This window comes from Sinocyclocheilus anshuiensis, unplaced genomic scaffold, assembly GCF_001515605.1.
Source record: "Sinocyclocheilus anshuiensis isolate Anshui unplaced genomic scaffold, SAMN03320099.WGS_v1.1 scaffold188, whole genome shotgun sequence".
NCBI lineage: Eukaryota > Metazoa > Chordata > Actinopteri > Cypriniformes > Cyprinidae > Sinocyclocheilus > Sinocyclocheilus anshuiensis.
The window spans coordinates 1868394-1885002 of NW_015555768.1; the positions used below are offsets into that span (position 1 = coordinate 1868394).

The 16609-nt window shown below is 36.8% G+C and overlaps 1 long non-coding RNA gene across 1 annotated transcript; it reads left to right on the plus strand.

The window, feature by feature from the left end:
- Positions 1-10605: 10605 nt before the first annotated feature.
- Positions 10606-16040, plus strand: LOC107674313 (uncharacterized). Its single transcript, XR_001632497.1, has 3 exons — positions 10606-10680; positions 11795-11854; positions 15897-16040. It is a non-coding gene; the product is annotated as an uncharacterized LOC107674313 (long non-coding RNA).
- The last annotated feature ends 569 nt before the right edge of the window (positions 16041-16609 follow it).

Genomic DNA, 16609 nt, shown 5'->3' on the forward strand with positions numbered 1-16609 from the left:
GCAAATCGTTTGATACTGAAAAATGGAGTGGTCGCGAACGTAATCCAACAGGGCAAGGCAAGAGATAATCCAGGTTAACAGCAATAGTCCAGGCAGGGGCAAACAGAGTCTGTAACAGCAAGACTGAACACAGGAAAACAGGCAAGGCGAGACTATGACTAAACTAGGAAAACAGGAACTGGCTCCGTAGAGTAGCTATCCAAAGTTTCAAAAAACGATTTGGACGTATGACAGAGTGTTTCTGTACCAAAGACACTCCTTCCGGGTTCAAACAAGTTTTGGAAAGTTTTTTTTTCGAGCATGGATCTTCATGATGTCATGAAGGGCGGAATTTCTTGTTATGGGCACTTCTGCAGGAAGAGCGCGCGCACACAGCAACCAGAAGCGAGAGCAAGAGCAGCCCATCAACGTCCTTCATTCGGTTACAGAAGTTGTCTGCAGCGCTGCACAGGACTTGCTTAAGAAGAATGTCTCTAAAGAAGTGTATTTTTGGATGTGAGGGAAAGATAACCTTCTTCAGATTCCCAAAGAACCCAGCGTTATGTGAACAGTGGATGAAGTTTGTTTTTTTCAGGGCAGCAACGAAGTTTTGCACATGTTTGCTAAATGTTTTATAAACAAGGCCCAGTTCGACACTGGATTTGCAAATCGTTTGATACTGAAAAATGGAGTGGTCCCAGCGATAAAAGATCCCGTTCACAAGCATATGCGGAAATCCCGGGGGGTGTCGGGTGGGACAGGATCCCCCCTATCTGAGGGTTGTCCCCCCTAAAAAATATGATTAAAAACCACACTGTGTATTGTAAATAACAATGTTTTATACTTTAAATAACTTTGTAAGTAGTAAAACAACGCAAACGGGGCAAAAATGCATTTTAAGTTTAGAAACATTTTGAGTCTCCCCCTCCCTTGCCTCACAGTGCTTTGGTCCAAATGCCTGCTTTCCTCTTTTACATCACCTCAGTTGCCGAGTCCGTGGTTTTCCCGTGGAACTGGGCTACTTTAACACTGTTGCCGCGGGTTGAAGCGACCCCAATAACATGATATGAGTGCGAATTTTACTGGAGGAACCCCGCCGAAAAACGTGTATTTTAATTTATCTTTAATACAGAGGATGCCAATGTATTTTTCGATGAGTCCGCTATGTTAGCAATAATTGTTACGGGGCGACAGGGACGAGAGATGTGCGGATCCATTTGCAAGCTTTTATTAATAAACATGATCAAAACACAGGCAGGGTCGAACACCACCAAACGGGTATGGTACGGGCAAGACACAAGATAGTCCAAGAAACAGGCAAGGGTCAATCGACAGCGAACGTAATCCAACAGGGGCGAGACTAGAGGGATAATCCAGGTACAAAGCAAAGGTCCAGGCAGGGGCAAACAGTATCCGAACAGGGCAAGACGAGAGAGGTAATCCAAAGTACACAGGTAGTACGGGATGACATGCAACAGTTTGTGTAGTGAGAGAGTCAATGTAACGAAAGGGTGACCTCTGGTGGCAATTGGACGGAAGTCCAAGGACAGGATTCGTGACAATAATAATGTTACCTGCTTGACGGATAGTAATGTCTACAACGGACACGAGCGCTGTCGCTGCGTGACCACAACAGATTTAAGTTGTCTAATTTGGCACGGTCTCCCTGCTACGCTAATAATAGTAAGGCTGTGTATACTTGTCCTTACAGGTACAATTTTAGCTGTATTATTTGTGTCCCCTTCAAAAATTGCTCTTGAGAAATTTTATGTTTATTGTCACCCACAACTGTTAGAGGAGATTTACGCCCCTGGTCACAAATCGGAACCGCAGGGCGGCAAGTAAAACTGCATCAGATTTCTGTGTTTTGTTGGCAATCGGCGCATAAATGCTCGGGACTCTTTAGCTCCACCCACGGCACGCCTTCAGGAGCTCGGCTGTATCTTTCTTTTATAAATCTGATAAAACTAAAGACTCTTCGGAGATATGAACTGGCTCCGTAGAGTAGCTATCACTGGGTGAGTGATAAACGCTAAACAATACTCGGCAGTGAGAGAGAGGAAGTCCATGGCTGTGCCCGAAATCGCCCCCTATACCCTCATTCACTATTCCCTACATTAGGTCACTAATTCAGTTCGATAGTAATGTCTACAACGGACACGAGCGCTGTCGCTGCGTGACCACAACAGATTTAAGTTGTCTAATTTGGCACGGTCTCCCTGCTACGCTAATAATAGTAAGGCTGTGTATACTTGTCCTTACAGGTACAATTTTAGCTGTATTATTTGTGTCCCCTTCAAAAATTGCTCTTGAGAAATTTTATGTTTATTGTCACCCACAACTGTTAGAGGAGATTTACGCCCCTGGTCACAAATCGGAACCGCAGGGCGGCAAGTAAAACTGCATCAGATTTCTGTGTTTTGTTGGCAATCGGCGCATAAATGCTCGGGACTCTTTAGCTCCACCCACGGCACGCCTTCAGGAGCTCGGCTGTATCTTTCTTTTATAAATCTGATAAAACTAAAGACTCTTCGGAGATATAAAGGATGCAATACTACTATATAATTACTCAAGATTAACATGAGATTGGTGAAACTGTGTGTGTGTTATGTCCCCTTAAATTTTTTTCTCTTTTTTTTAATTGCGGTAATCAATATTACGCCATAAATATTGTTGAATAACTCTAAAGAAACACAAAAGAAGATATTGTGAAGAATATTGGTAACCAAACAGTTGACGGTAGCCATTGATTTTCATAGTATTTTTCTCATCATATGGAAGTCAGTGGCTACCAGCAACCGTTTAGTTACCAACATTCTTAAAATATCTTCTTTTGTGCTAAACAAAAGTAAGAAACTCATACAGGTTTGGAAAAACTTGATGGTGAGTAAATGATCACAGTATTTTAATTATTGGGTGAACTATCCCTTTAACTTTAACTGAATCTGGAATATCCCTTTAGGTTACACTTAAGTATATACTGTAAATAACATTGCTTTAAACCAACAAACAGACAGGAACATAAAAATGCATGACAGATATCATTGCAAATGTAAATTATTTCATTGTGTGAGCTATGTGTGACCGGCCTGGGGTCTTTATTCCAGAGAGTAGGTTGGGACAAGACACAAGGTTTATTTTAGATGAGATGGGTTTTGATCCAGAAACGATATAGAAGGTGCAGACAGCCTTGTAAGATATCATTTCAGATGCCAGCCGATCCTCTGTGTGCGTGTGTGTGCGAGCGCCTGTCTGTCTGTCCTCTCTGGTGATGAATTAGGGGGCAGGAGGGTCTCTGTGGAGAACACTTTTAGAAGCAGTGGATTCAATAGGTGCTATTCTTACAGGCTAATTACTCTCCCTGGCAAACGTTCTTTGATACAGAGCTCAGGCTGGATTTTGAGCTGGACTGTAAAGCATGGTGAAGACAGATGAATATGACACTAATGAACAAGGTGGTTTCAATACCATCACCACATGTGATTGCGGTTGAGAGGCCTTCACCTTATGAACATTAACATGAGCATTAATGCAGTTCTTTCATTATAATCATATGATGAGAGTCTTAGGTGCAGTAAAGAATTGTAGTCTTATCAAGAACCTTTTTTTTTTTTTTTTTGCTGTATAGGTTTCTTGTGTATGGTGTTTTGGAGATAAATGAGATGAAATGAACAATGAAATTTAAATGCTTTATAGTCATTGTTTTATGCTTATATTACCGTCAAAAGTTTGGGCCAGTAAGATTTTTTTTTTTTATATATATAAAAATTAATACTTTTATTCAGCAAGTACACATTAAATTGATCAAAAGTGACAGTAAGGACATTTATAATGTTACAAAATATCTCTATTTCAAATAAATGCCGTTCTTTTGAACCTTAGATTCATCAAATAATTATGGAAAAGTGCATCAAAAATATTTAGCAGCACAACTGTTTTCAATGTTGATAATAAGTAAGGGATAATGCACGGCTAGCTGTGCATTAAACAATTTTAATACACGATGTGGAGGCCAAGAACCACCCAAATGCAAAGCGGAGCGTAATCGTTTAAGACTGGAGTAATGATGCTGAAAATTCAGCTTTGCATCACAGGAATAAATTGCATTTTAAAAATATGAAAATAGAAATAGTTATTTTAAATCATAATAATATTTTACCATATTACTGTTTTACTGTATTTTTGATCAAATAAATGCCCGCTGGATGAGCAAAAACTTGCAGACCCCAAAGTTTCGTATGGTAATGTGTGAGTACGTATGTTTGTATACACATACTGTTAATGTGGTATTTGTAGTAACAGAAACCAGACAAAATGGTTTACCATGGTAAAAAAAAAATAAAAAAATGGTTTACAGAAAAGAAACTGTTTGTTATGAAAAGCAGTAGCTTAAACACATTCTGAAATCCTAGTCAGAAAAACAAGGTGTGACCTCATTCCCCTAATTAGTAACAATATATTGAAATTAGTGGTGAATATTTGTACATTATTGTGACCTAGGATCATGCTTAGTTACTGAACCTTGGACAGAAATTAACTAAAGATCTGAATTGAACATTCAGTCGCAGACACTGTACACCACACAACTTGATATGAGGAGCGTCTGGAGGAGAGAGATTCTCTCCAGTGTTAAGTGTTGAGAATTGTGAGACACGAGCCCCTCACTGCCAAGCCCAGCGGGAGAATGCTGACTATGATGTAGTGGGGTAGCAGCAGGATTACGCAAAGCCAGAAAGGTGACAAGAATGTCTGAAACTTCCCATATCTTCCTATCTGCCTCACACTTACACTCAGACGGACACCAAATCCACCACTCTAGTGTCTAGCGGGCAAGATACGAAGTGTTTTGTCAACAAAGAGCATGGCAGCAGAGTGTTGTCTTCCAGAGAGTATGAGAGAGGGCTTTAAATCAAACCCAGGCATGGTGTGATAGTACAGACAGCAGCTCTCACTTCTAAAACAGTCAGGGAATGTCGACCTCCCGCTAGTCATTAGAACAAACAAAGAGGCAGTAATGTAAGCCAAACAATGTGTGTTAATGTTCACCCTTTGTGCCCTGTGATTCCTCCTGCAGGCTTCTGTGCATTCTCATGACGGCTGTTACGTAAAGAATACAGCTCAAGTCATTTTGAACAGTAAGTTACATTATATTCAAAAACGCATGTTCTTATACAGTAAAAGTAAAAGACACAATTATACGGTGAAAGCAGTAAAAGGATGCTTCAGAAGTCCCTGCACGATGCAGCATGTTACTGCATTTAAATAGTTTTTTCTTCTTATATTTGTTATTGTTTATGTACTTTAGATTATTTTATGTAACATTTATGTTGTTTAGTTAATGTTTATTACATTAGTTATGGTCTCTGTCTCCACATGTTTCATGCATTGTTCATGGAGTCCACATTTGATGAACTTTTATTTTTACCTTTTATTTTACCACCATGGTACATTCAATATTATACAGTTGTGGTCAAAAGTCTTACATACACTTTGCAGTATCTGTAAATTATTTTACGAAAATAAGAGGGATCATACAAAATGCATGTTATTTTATTACTGACCTGAATAAGATATTTCACATTAAGGACATTTACATATAGTCCACAAGAGAAAATAATAGCTGAATTTATAAAAATGACCCAGTTCAAAAGTTTGCTTGATTCTTAATACTGTTGTTACATGGATGATCCACAGCTTTTTTTTTTTGATAGTTGTTTACGAGTCCCTTGTTTGTCCTGAACAGTTAAACTGCCCACTGTTTTTCAGAAAAATCCTTCAGGTCCCACAAATTCTTTGGTTTTCCAGCATGTTCTGCATAATTGAACTCTTTCCAACAATGACTGTATGATTTTGAGATCCATCTTTTCACACTGACGACAACTGAGGGACTCATACACAACTATTACAGAAGGTTCAAACCTTCACTGATGCTCCAGAAAAAGCGATGCATTAAGAGTCAGGGGTGTAAACTTTTGAACAGAATGAAGTACATGTGTACATTTTTGCCTAAATATAATATATATATATATTTTTTTTTTTTACATTTAGTACTGCCCTTCAGAAGCTACAGAAGATACTTACATGTTTTCCAGAAGACAAAATGTTCAATTTATCCTGATCTTCAAATTCAAAAAGTATTTTCTGTAGCTTCTGAAGGGCAGTACTAATTGAAAAAATATATATATATTTTTAGACAAAAATGTACACATGTACACATCTTCATTCTCTTCCTCACTACCAGATAACCCCCTCCTCTGAGTTTGTAACTAATTCACATGATGAACATGTGACAGATTTCATTTTCTTATTGCAAAATATAATTTCACATTTTTCTTTTGATTTGGTGTTGAAATATGACCCACACATGTTTGAAGCAACATTCAACCTCAAAGCAAACCAAAGAAGACTCATCACAACGCATACAATCTCTTAAAGTAGTTGTCCTATAATCCTATTTTAGTTTGGACTGAATTTGCTGTTGTATTGAGTTTTTGAGCTCCACTCAAATATTTTTTATGTATTTATTTATGTTTACATAAGTACAGGATTCTAAAGAACTTGATATCTGTGATGACAGTCCTGACCATTTGATCCATAAGTGACTCCTGCAGCTCTGCTGAATATTTATAGCATGCATCCTGTGAATGTTATGAGTGTTGGTAATGAAGTGTGAAGATCCGTGTGCGATGACAGCAGGAGTACAAAAGGACAGCGCACATTATTAAACTGAGCAGTGTATCTTCAGCAGTAAAACCTGCGTTTGCTCAAATATTTGCACATGATGGTTTGGATGACTTTAAGATGTCCTGATAGTCACAAGCTTTCCAGTGACAGTGTGAGAGATTGTATAGTGGAGTGTACAGCACAAAGTTACTGTTCAATAGAATTTGACTGTGCTGTTCACTTTGCATTTTTTCTGTGGAAAAATAAAACCGAAAATGAACATAAATTAGGTAATTTAATAATAATTTGAAATAACATAATTAAATAATTAACACAGGTAGCCTAATGATCAATCAACATTCTCTGTATTTTTTACTTTGAAGATTCATATTTGGACAAACATTGTCCAAATATGTATGTTGTATGGATTTTTCCTTTACACACATTTTGTTCTTTTAATAGTTAGATATGTTTCATACAGGCCTGTGTTTATGTTTATAAGTTATAGCATTTTATATGAAATATGCAGTGCAGATATATAGGCTATGTCAGATGTAAATCCACTTTATACTAAAAGATTTTTATAACTTGTCAGTATGGCTGTAAAAGTTAATTGTAAGCTGTCCTCCATCAGTCATGTGAATGGATAATAGTAGTAATCATTAGTCATAGAGGTATTGGTGATCTTTAGTTAGTTTTATATTTAGTTGGAAATGTGCTGGCAGAGAGAGATCAGTGATGTTCATGCCATGTCTTGTGACCGGACCCTCTGGAGAGCCATGAGTGACCGGAAAATAGATTAGCCTAAGTTTGTATCAGCTTTCACTATATCATATAAAACGAGATAACGATCTGTGAAAATTATCATTTAAGGTCAAGCCCATCACATGTTTAACATATTTACATATTATATGTTTAACAAGCACTTTTTATAGGCAGCATGGACTGGGAAAAAGCATAATTATAATAATATTAAGCATCCATCATTTCTAACTGCCTGTGTTGGTGTTTCATGTACAACAGCTTTAAATGCAGTAGGCCTACAAACAACAATAGTGTCATCTGGTGGTAGAACATAATAATTTCACCTAAATATGTTAACTTTTTGCTGTGTCATTCTGTTTTGAATCCTCCTTTATATGAGGTGATCATATTGGCAAGATATACGGCAATGTGTCAAAACATGTAGGCTATGGTTTAAATATGGTTTAGTGAACTACTAAAAGCAGTCTAAGGTGGTTTACAGCAAACAACCGATGGCTGCTATAAAGTTTGTCATCAGGGTGCGGGTAAAACAATCCCACCTTCATTCAAAAATTAAATAAAGTTAAATAAATATAAAAAATGAATTTGTAAATGAAAGATTATTGGAGAAAGTTTCATGAGAAAATATTATTGTGTTTTTCTAATTCAAAATTTAATGTTTAATTCAGTGTATTATGTGCTGTTTCTTTGTAATTGCTTGTGAAATTTACTAGCAATTTCTGAGTGAAAATTGGTTCTACACCATTTATTTTTTCACTTTGTGATTTCAAAAGCTGCAGACGTTTCACACTTTTACGAACCCGCAAACATACATACATACAGTACACCCCTCAAATTTTTGTAAATATTTTATTATATCTTTTCATGTGACAACACTGAAGAAATTACACTTTGCTACAATGTAAAGTAGTGAGTGTACAGCATGTATAACAGTGTAAATTTGCTGTCCGCTCAAAATAGCTCAACACAGCCATTAATGTCTAAACCGCTGGCCAAAAAAGTGAGTACACCCCTAAGTGAAAATGTCCAAATTGGGCCCAATTAGCCATTTTCTCTCCCCGGTGTCATGTGACTCATTAGTGTTACAAGGTCTCAGGTGTGAATGGGGAGCAGGTGTGTTAAATTTGGTGTTATCGCTCTCACTCTCTCATACTGGTCACTGAAAGTTCAACATGGCACCTCATGGCAAAGAACTCTCTGAGGATCTAAAAAAAAGAATTGTTGCTCTACATAAAGATGGCGTAGGCTATAAGAAGATTTGATTTTCACTTAGGGGTGTACTCACTTTTGTGGCCAGCGGTTTAGACATTAATGGCTGTGTGTTGAGTTATTTTGAGGGGACAGCAAATTTACACCGTTATACAAGCTGTACACTCACTACTTTACATTGTAGCAAAGTGTCATTTCTTCAGTGTTGTCACATGAAAAGATATAATAAAATATTTACAAAAATGTGAGGGGTGTACTCACTTCTGTGAGATACTGTATATATATACACAGTTTATTGCAAGACATTTTGACCTGCAAGACATTTTGCTGTAGAGAAAAACATTTTATGAAAACAATTCAACAAAGGCATCAGTGAACTATTAGAGAACGTTTCTTAATATACATTTGAGTGATTCTGAGAATGTAACATTGATGAATCATGATAAAAATCAAACTGGCTCTAAACATTCATGTTCCAAATTATTCAACCCCTAAAATTCAAATTTTGTGCAGAATCTTTTATTCTTTAAAACCACCAATAAACACAGCCTATAAGTGCTCAGAAGCTTCTGTCACCTCTCTACTGCAGTCTTGGCTCATTCCTTGCCGGAAAAAAAGCTTTCAGATCACTGATAATCTTTGGTTTTCACATTGCCACTGCTTTCTTCAAATTCAACCAAATATTTTCAATGAGAATTAAATCTGGATATTGAATTAAATCTGTCCATTGATGATCAGCTTCCGTCTTTTCACCAAAGGCATCACAATTCCTGCCAAAATGGCCTGATACTTCAAAGAATCCATGATGTCCTTCATACAGTCATGATTTCCACTTCCTGCAACAGTATAGTACCCCCATAGCAGGACTGGTCCACTTCCAAGTTTGACCATGGAGATGGTGTTCTCCTGTTTATAAGCTTTGTCTTTTTTGCACCAGACATACCGCTGATCCATGGGTCCAAAAGTTCCAGTTTGGTCACATCACTCCATAAAACATTCTTCCAGAACTCCACAGGTCTACCCAAATGAATTTTAACATGTTCAAGTCTGCCTTTTATGTTCTTCTTGGTCAAGAGTGGCATTCTGCAAGAGGCCCCAACACTAAGGCCATACTTGTCTAGTGTTCATCTTATACTCTGCACTGAAATGTTTTTCCTCCATTCATCGGGTCATCTTGCAAGGCTGTACATTGCAGGTTTTCTCAGTTGCTCTGATCAAATTTATTATGATATTGTGCTTTTTCTTTAACACCCTCAAAGGTTTTCTGGTACAACACATGTTAGGCTTAGGAATAAGGCTGCCAGCTGTGTCTCTAGGAACTTTTAATGTTTTGGAAATCTTCATGCAGCCTTGGACTTTCTAATGTAATTAAATTAATTCTTCTATAGCTTTTGAGAGTGCTCTGTTGAATTTGCCATATTTGCTGCTCGCATCAGCACATGCATGGGCTACGTTTATGTATGTGTAACAGCTCAAGCTAATTCTGTTTTTTTTCTAAAGTCTTAATTGTGTTTTAAGACAATTTTGTTCCCCACCATACAAAAAAAAAGTGACTTAAAAGCAGCAATGTTGAATAGGGGTTGAATAATTATGACATAGCTGTGTTATTTAAAAACAATTACATTATATATTGACATTATAACTTTTAATATGCTAGTAAACTGTTATAAATGCAATTTTTATAAAATTGTGGATCTTCAGAAATGCTTGTATTTGTAAAGTTGTTTTGATTGCAACTATACACACACACACACACACACACACAAATATTTTGTCAATAAAGTATGTGACGTTTAAGATGTTAAGGTATTTAAAATCATCAAGTCTGAATAATTGCTTTTAAGTTGTTTTCGATGTTGTTTTCTTTCTTTGATTTATATATTTAAGGTTTTTTTTTTCTCTTTCTTTTTTTCCTACAGACCTACACTATTCAAACAGCAGTTCTTCACACTCCAGTCCAGTAGGTGGCAGAAATGCATGTTATGTTGGTTTGCCAACCACCTTAAAATGGAAAAGCAGGTGTTCTACAGCAAAAGGCCAGCAAGGTGAATCTCCAGGAACAGAGTTGAGTATCCCTGCTGTTTTTACAGGAACAGCTACAACCAAACTTTGATCAGTGATGTATTGGACGAAATTTAGGGAATTAACAACTTTTAAGCTTACCAGTGCAGGTCATTCTTTATTAGGCCACATCATCCAGAATATTTCTTGCAGTAAGGATCATGTTCATTTTTTGTGTTTATGCCACTTCACCCTGCCTTAGATGGGGGGACAAAAAACAATGCACCATTTCAGGCCTCTTCTCTTCCTCTTCCTTATGGGCCAGGCACCACTAAATGCTGACATTTCAAAAAGAGGAAGCCCATTCAGTGAAAGCTTACATGATATCAGGAAAGTGAAATTTGAACGTTTCGGTTGTGCAGAAAGAACAAATTTACCAACCTCTTACTGGAAAAGACCCCCCTGACTCCACCCATACTTCAGTTCCACATACTTGGCAAACAAACAAACAAAAAAAAAAAGTCTCAGTGGGCTGTATTTACACCACTGGACGGGAAATAAGAGGTGAGGTCAGAAATGTCAAAGTGGGATGACACTGGATGAGTGAATTCACTTGTTATTGCCAACAGTTAACAACATCATTTGGGCTGCACTCAGTGTTCTTTTTTGTTTGGCTGTGATTGCGTAACATCTTCCAGTCAGTCTATTTCCTGTTAAGATTTTATTCCACAACAGTTTGCATTTATTCATTTGGCAGACACTTTTAGAATTTTGAATTGATTTGCGGTGCATATAAGGTGGACAATGTAGAGTACTTTTTTGTCTGCATGCAGTACGTGTTCTCTGAATCAAACCCTTGGTGTTGCTAGCATAGATTTGTTAATATAATATCTTAATATATGATATATAATGTTTTATGCTCATAAAGAGAGAAATGGCATGGTATTTTGATTCATGTGTTTTCATATGTGAAGTTTTTAGGTTATTTGGTTATTTTGATTTAGTTTTCTTTAGCCCCATATGAATATTCTGTCATTATTTACTAACCCTTATGTCAGTTAATAGCAAGAAGTAAAATTTCAGTTTGTTCTTCACACAAAGCTGCTGCAAGACTTAAATAAGAAATACAGTGCATGAGACATATTAACTATATTTATAGTGTTTTTATGCTCAGCAGATCCTTCAGAAATATCTTCTGTCCTCAAAGAACGGCACATGCATTTGGAAGAACGTGATGGTGAGTAAATGATGCTATTATTATTATTTTTTTTTTTTAATGGGTGAACTATCCCTTTTACATTATTTATTGTTTGTTAATGAAAATGTTAGCTGCCAATTTTTTTATTATATCAGCATTTTATTACATAAACATACATTTAAAGATAAATGAATCAATTTAATGATAACATGATTTTTTTTTATCATGATAACGTGATTTAGAAAAATCTTAAAATATTGAAATGTATGCTTAAAACAAGAAAATTACGAAAATAAACTTGTGTACTCTGTGTTGGATTTATCTGAAAACAAGACTAGAGTAAATATACAGTGTCTTGTTTTAAGGATGTTAGGATATTGTAAGATAAAAATACTTATTAAGAAGATTTTTTTTAATTCAGTGATTTAGCTTTTTAGCTTTCCTGTGGGAATGATGCACTTGAACTCAAGCAGGTATTGCCAGCAGGGAGCGCTATATGAGAGCTAAAACACAACTTATGATTCTAATAATAAAGAAACGTGGCCTTTAAATTTACACAAAGTTCCTGGCTCTAACAATTCCCTTAGTCTAATTATTACTCATCTCATTTCAAGCCTCATGAGTGCATGGACTTTCCGTTCAATGTCAGTGAACTTTCCCGAATATTTCATATTTTTCTAGTAATGTTTATGTCCACCCTCCCTCACTCTGCTCTACATTATGGTTCGTGGCCCCTGTTGTTTTTAAAGAGTGTAATATCCCTCTGCTGACACACAGATTCTGTGGAATTACCCGGGAATTCTCCTTCCTGTCCAATAGAGTATGACTGTGTTTTGTTCTGAGAACTACTTGACAGCGTTTTCTTTTGTGGAATTTATGGGGATTTTGGCCATCTGGGATGATGGACCATTGACTATATTTGGGGAATTCACTATTATACACGTGGCTGTCCGCTTTTTTAATTAATTAATTTATTTATTTATTTTGTATTGACTGGTTCATCCTGTAGTAAAGGGCTGAAATGCTCTTGTGATGCCAGACTGGAGTAAATGGTTCCCATGGTAACAGAGGAGTCTGGCTGCCACCCAAACCTTGCGCTGTGCTGGAACAGACAGAGCATTCTGGGTTATAATGCATCAAAACTACCACCATCACTTTACCTAACCCTGCCTTCCACTCCCACACACACGTTTAAGAGGGCAGAGCCGCTTGAGTAACTGCATCAATGTGTTATATTTGGAAATAGTATCCATCACCATTCAAGCATTTTATAATCACTTCAAGTATGTTAGAGCAGTGATTCTCAACTGGTTTTGCTTCAGGATGTAGATTATACATTTGAAATCATGATTAATAGAATTGTTTTTTGTACAAAATTGAAGACATGACTTTAAAATCACTTCATATTAATATGGCCTACAAGCTTGTCTATATCATTTGAGGGTTTGGTTTCCTAAATTCCCTTGAATTTCAAAGGTTTTGTGCTTTTAGCAACAAAAATAAATTAGAACCATTAATAGTGTCAATTATTATTATTATTACAATTTTAAATAACTCTTTTCTATTTGAATATATTTTACAATGTAAATTATTCCTGTGATGCAAAGCTGAATTTTCAGCATCATTACGCCAGTCTTTAGTGTCACATGATCCTTCAGAAATCATTCTAATATGCCGAAATTTCTGATCAAGAAACATGTCTCATTATTATCAATGTTGAAAACGGTTTCGTTTCTTAATGTTTTGTGGAAACGCTGACACATTTTTTTCAGGATTCTTTGATAACTAGAAAGTTAAAAGGAACAGCGTTTATTTAAAAATATAATTTTTATTGTAACAATTTAAAAATCTTTACTGTCACTTTTGATCAATTTAATGCATCCTTGCTGAATAAAAGTATTCATCTCTGAAGAAAAAATAATTACTGACCACAAATTTTGAACAGTAGTGTATATATATCAGCTAATTTTGGAAATTAAATTGTGCTTTTTTTATTTACATTAACTTTACCATCCTCTAACACTAAGTTTAAGACATTTAACAATGTTAAATGAAATCTCTTAATTTTTGTTAAATGTTACAATGTTTAATGTTTTTTATGATTCACATTTAGTATTATTTCCCCTGCTGCCTGCAACACTGCTTTATAGCATTATCTCCATGGATCTTCAAGCAGTCATTGGTGATGCAGTATGATGTGTAGCCCACATGACCGCTGTAGTTAGTCATCATAAGCCAGGGGGTAAATCATTGACCCACAAGTACTATAATCATTCTGTGATCATCACATGAACAAAACACTCTGTAATTTGGAAAAAAAGGCTGTTTGTTGCCAGTGATTCCAAGCATGTTATTCCTGTTGAGGAAGTTCTAAGAAACAGGCCGTTGTGTTCCTCAGCTGATTGATAGATGGCGCCATACAGCGAATGAACTCTGCGCCTCCTTGGCAAACCAACACAGTACAGGGCGTGTGAATCAGGCTCTATCTCAAATCACTTTGAATTTGTCATTCAGTGTGCAGCTACAAATATATATTTTTTTGTTTTATTTGTTCCGTGCTGAAAAGGATGCTGGTGAGAAGGAAGTGAGGTCTTTAATCCTTGCATTGTTTCATGTTAGTATTGTGTATAACATTTCCACATGACCTAATAAGGCCCTGTTTCTTGTGCTGCAAAATAATGACAAAAACACATCTTGCAATTAATCAATCAGATGATAATGTTTTTTTTTTTAAAGACATCTATGAATATCTTTGTGGAAGTGTTGAAGTGGTTGATGTGTCAATACCTCTTGCCCTTTAAGAAGCCCTTTGGCTTTGTCCATGCTAGGGCTCATGAGGAAGGTCAAGTCTTTTTCAGATGTTAAAAGTGGCAAAGCTGTCAGTTTCCTTTCAGAGTTCCTTTCATATCTCACCTCAATCGGTCTGTGTTATCTTTTAATACCTCATCAGATCTTACTTCATTATGCGGCTCTCTGGAATACTTGATTCCGATTGGACAGTGGCAGCATTCTGCTGTGTTTTGTAATGGTTTGTTCAGAATTAAAGAATTGACATTTGACACAGGAAGTTGGAATTAGATTTTGGAATTGGGAAGCTGAAGTTGGAATTTGGATTGGAGTGACAGAAAGAGGACTTGTAATTCAGTGAAACTGAATGACAACGATAATGATTATGCATATGAAAATATATGAAATTGAACTATAATGATAATGCATGTGTGTGTGTACTGTGTACATGTACAGTGGGTACGGAAAGTATTCAGACCCCCTTAAATTTTTCACTCTTTGTTATATTGCAGCCATTTGCTAAAAAGTTAAATAATTTTTTTATTATAGATTTTATCTGTTACAAAGTATATAAACTAAATACATTCTCTATACATCACCAACTGTTACAGTCATATGAACTTCTTTGAATTTCAGTTAAATTTAAATTGAATTTAAATTCCCATTCAAATTGCAATTCTGTATTCTGTTTGTGTACCCAATTCAAATGGAATTTAAAAGTCATTCTCAATGAATTTTGAAGGTTGCACAAACGTGTATAAGTTAGCAACACTAACTACTATGGGCGGAGCTTGAACAATTATTGTGCTATTGCTTTCACTTTCTTCACACATAATTTTGACTCATTTTTTTTTTCCTGTTGACTGCTTTTTATTACAAAATAAATCCAATTTATGATGATCAGAACATAAGCATAGAACATAAATTGAAAATGTATGTGTTTCAAGATGCTGTTAAATCCATCTACCTCCATTTTCTTTAATCTAGCAATGATTCTTCATGACACATTTGTTCTTAGTGGAAAGGCGTCTTAAAGACAACCATGAATTTATGAAGACAAAAGGCTACAGGAGGTGCTCTATAACCTATTGGTTCCAGGAGCAGCCTCCCTGAACTCGTTCTGTGACCCCAATTTCATCCCATGTCCATGTTTTGATGGATCTGTGTTTCGCAGTGTGTGTGTGAGCGCGCTGTCTTTGGTGTACCATGTCCATGAGGTTCATGGGAAGAAGCTAGCAAAGCCCGGCCCAAATCTGAACTCCCCACTCCTCTTGTCTCCTCCTCTCCAATCTAGATCCATTGGCTGCGATCTCTGTGGCGGAATGCTGCTGGGACCCCCTTCTAACCTCCCCCCAACCCTCCCCTTGAGTTCATCCACCCACTCATTAGGAATTCCAGCCGGGCATTGTGGGTGGGATGAATGGAGTCAGAGCCAAGGAATGAAGTAGGAAGTTTTCACAAGAGTTTAGCCTTTGTTTATTACTGCTTGGTTTTGTTTTGTTTTATCCAAAGCTTGGAAAAGTGCCCTGACTACTGATTTAAATGCTATCGTTCTATCGTTCTATCTATCTATCTATCTATCTATCTATCTATCTATCTATCTATCTATCTATCATTGTCTGGATCTGTGTTTCGCAGTGTGTGTGTGAGCGCGCTGTCTTTGGTGTACCATGTCCATGAGGTTCATGGGAAGAAGCTAGCAAAGCCCGGCCCAAATCTGAACTCCCCACTCCTCTTGTCTCCTCCTCTCCAATCTAGATCCATTGGCTGCGATCTCTGTGGCGGAATGCTGCTGGGACCCCCTTCTAACCTCCCCCCAACCCTCCCCTTGAGTTCATCCACCCACTCATTAGGAATTCCAGCCGGGCATTGTGGGTGGGATGAATGGAGTCAGAGCCAAGGAATGAAGTAGGAAGTTTTCACAAGAGTTTAGCCTTTGTTTATTACTGCTTGGTTTTGTTTTGTTTTATCCAAAGCTTGGAAAAGTGCCCTGACTACTGATTTAAA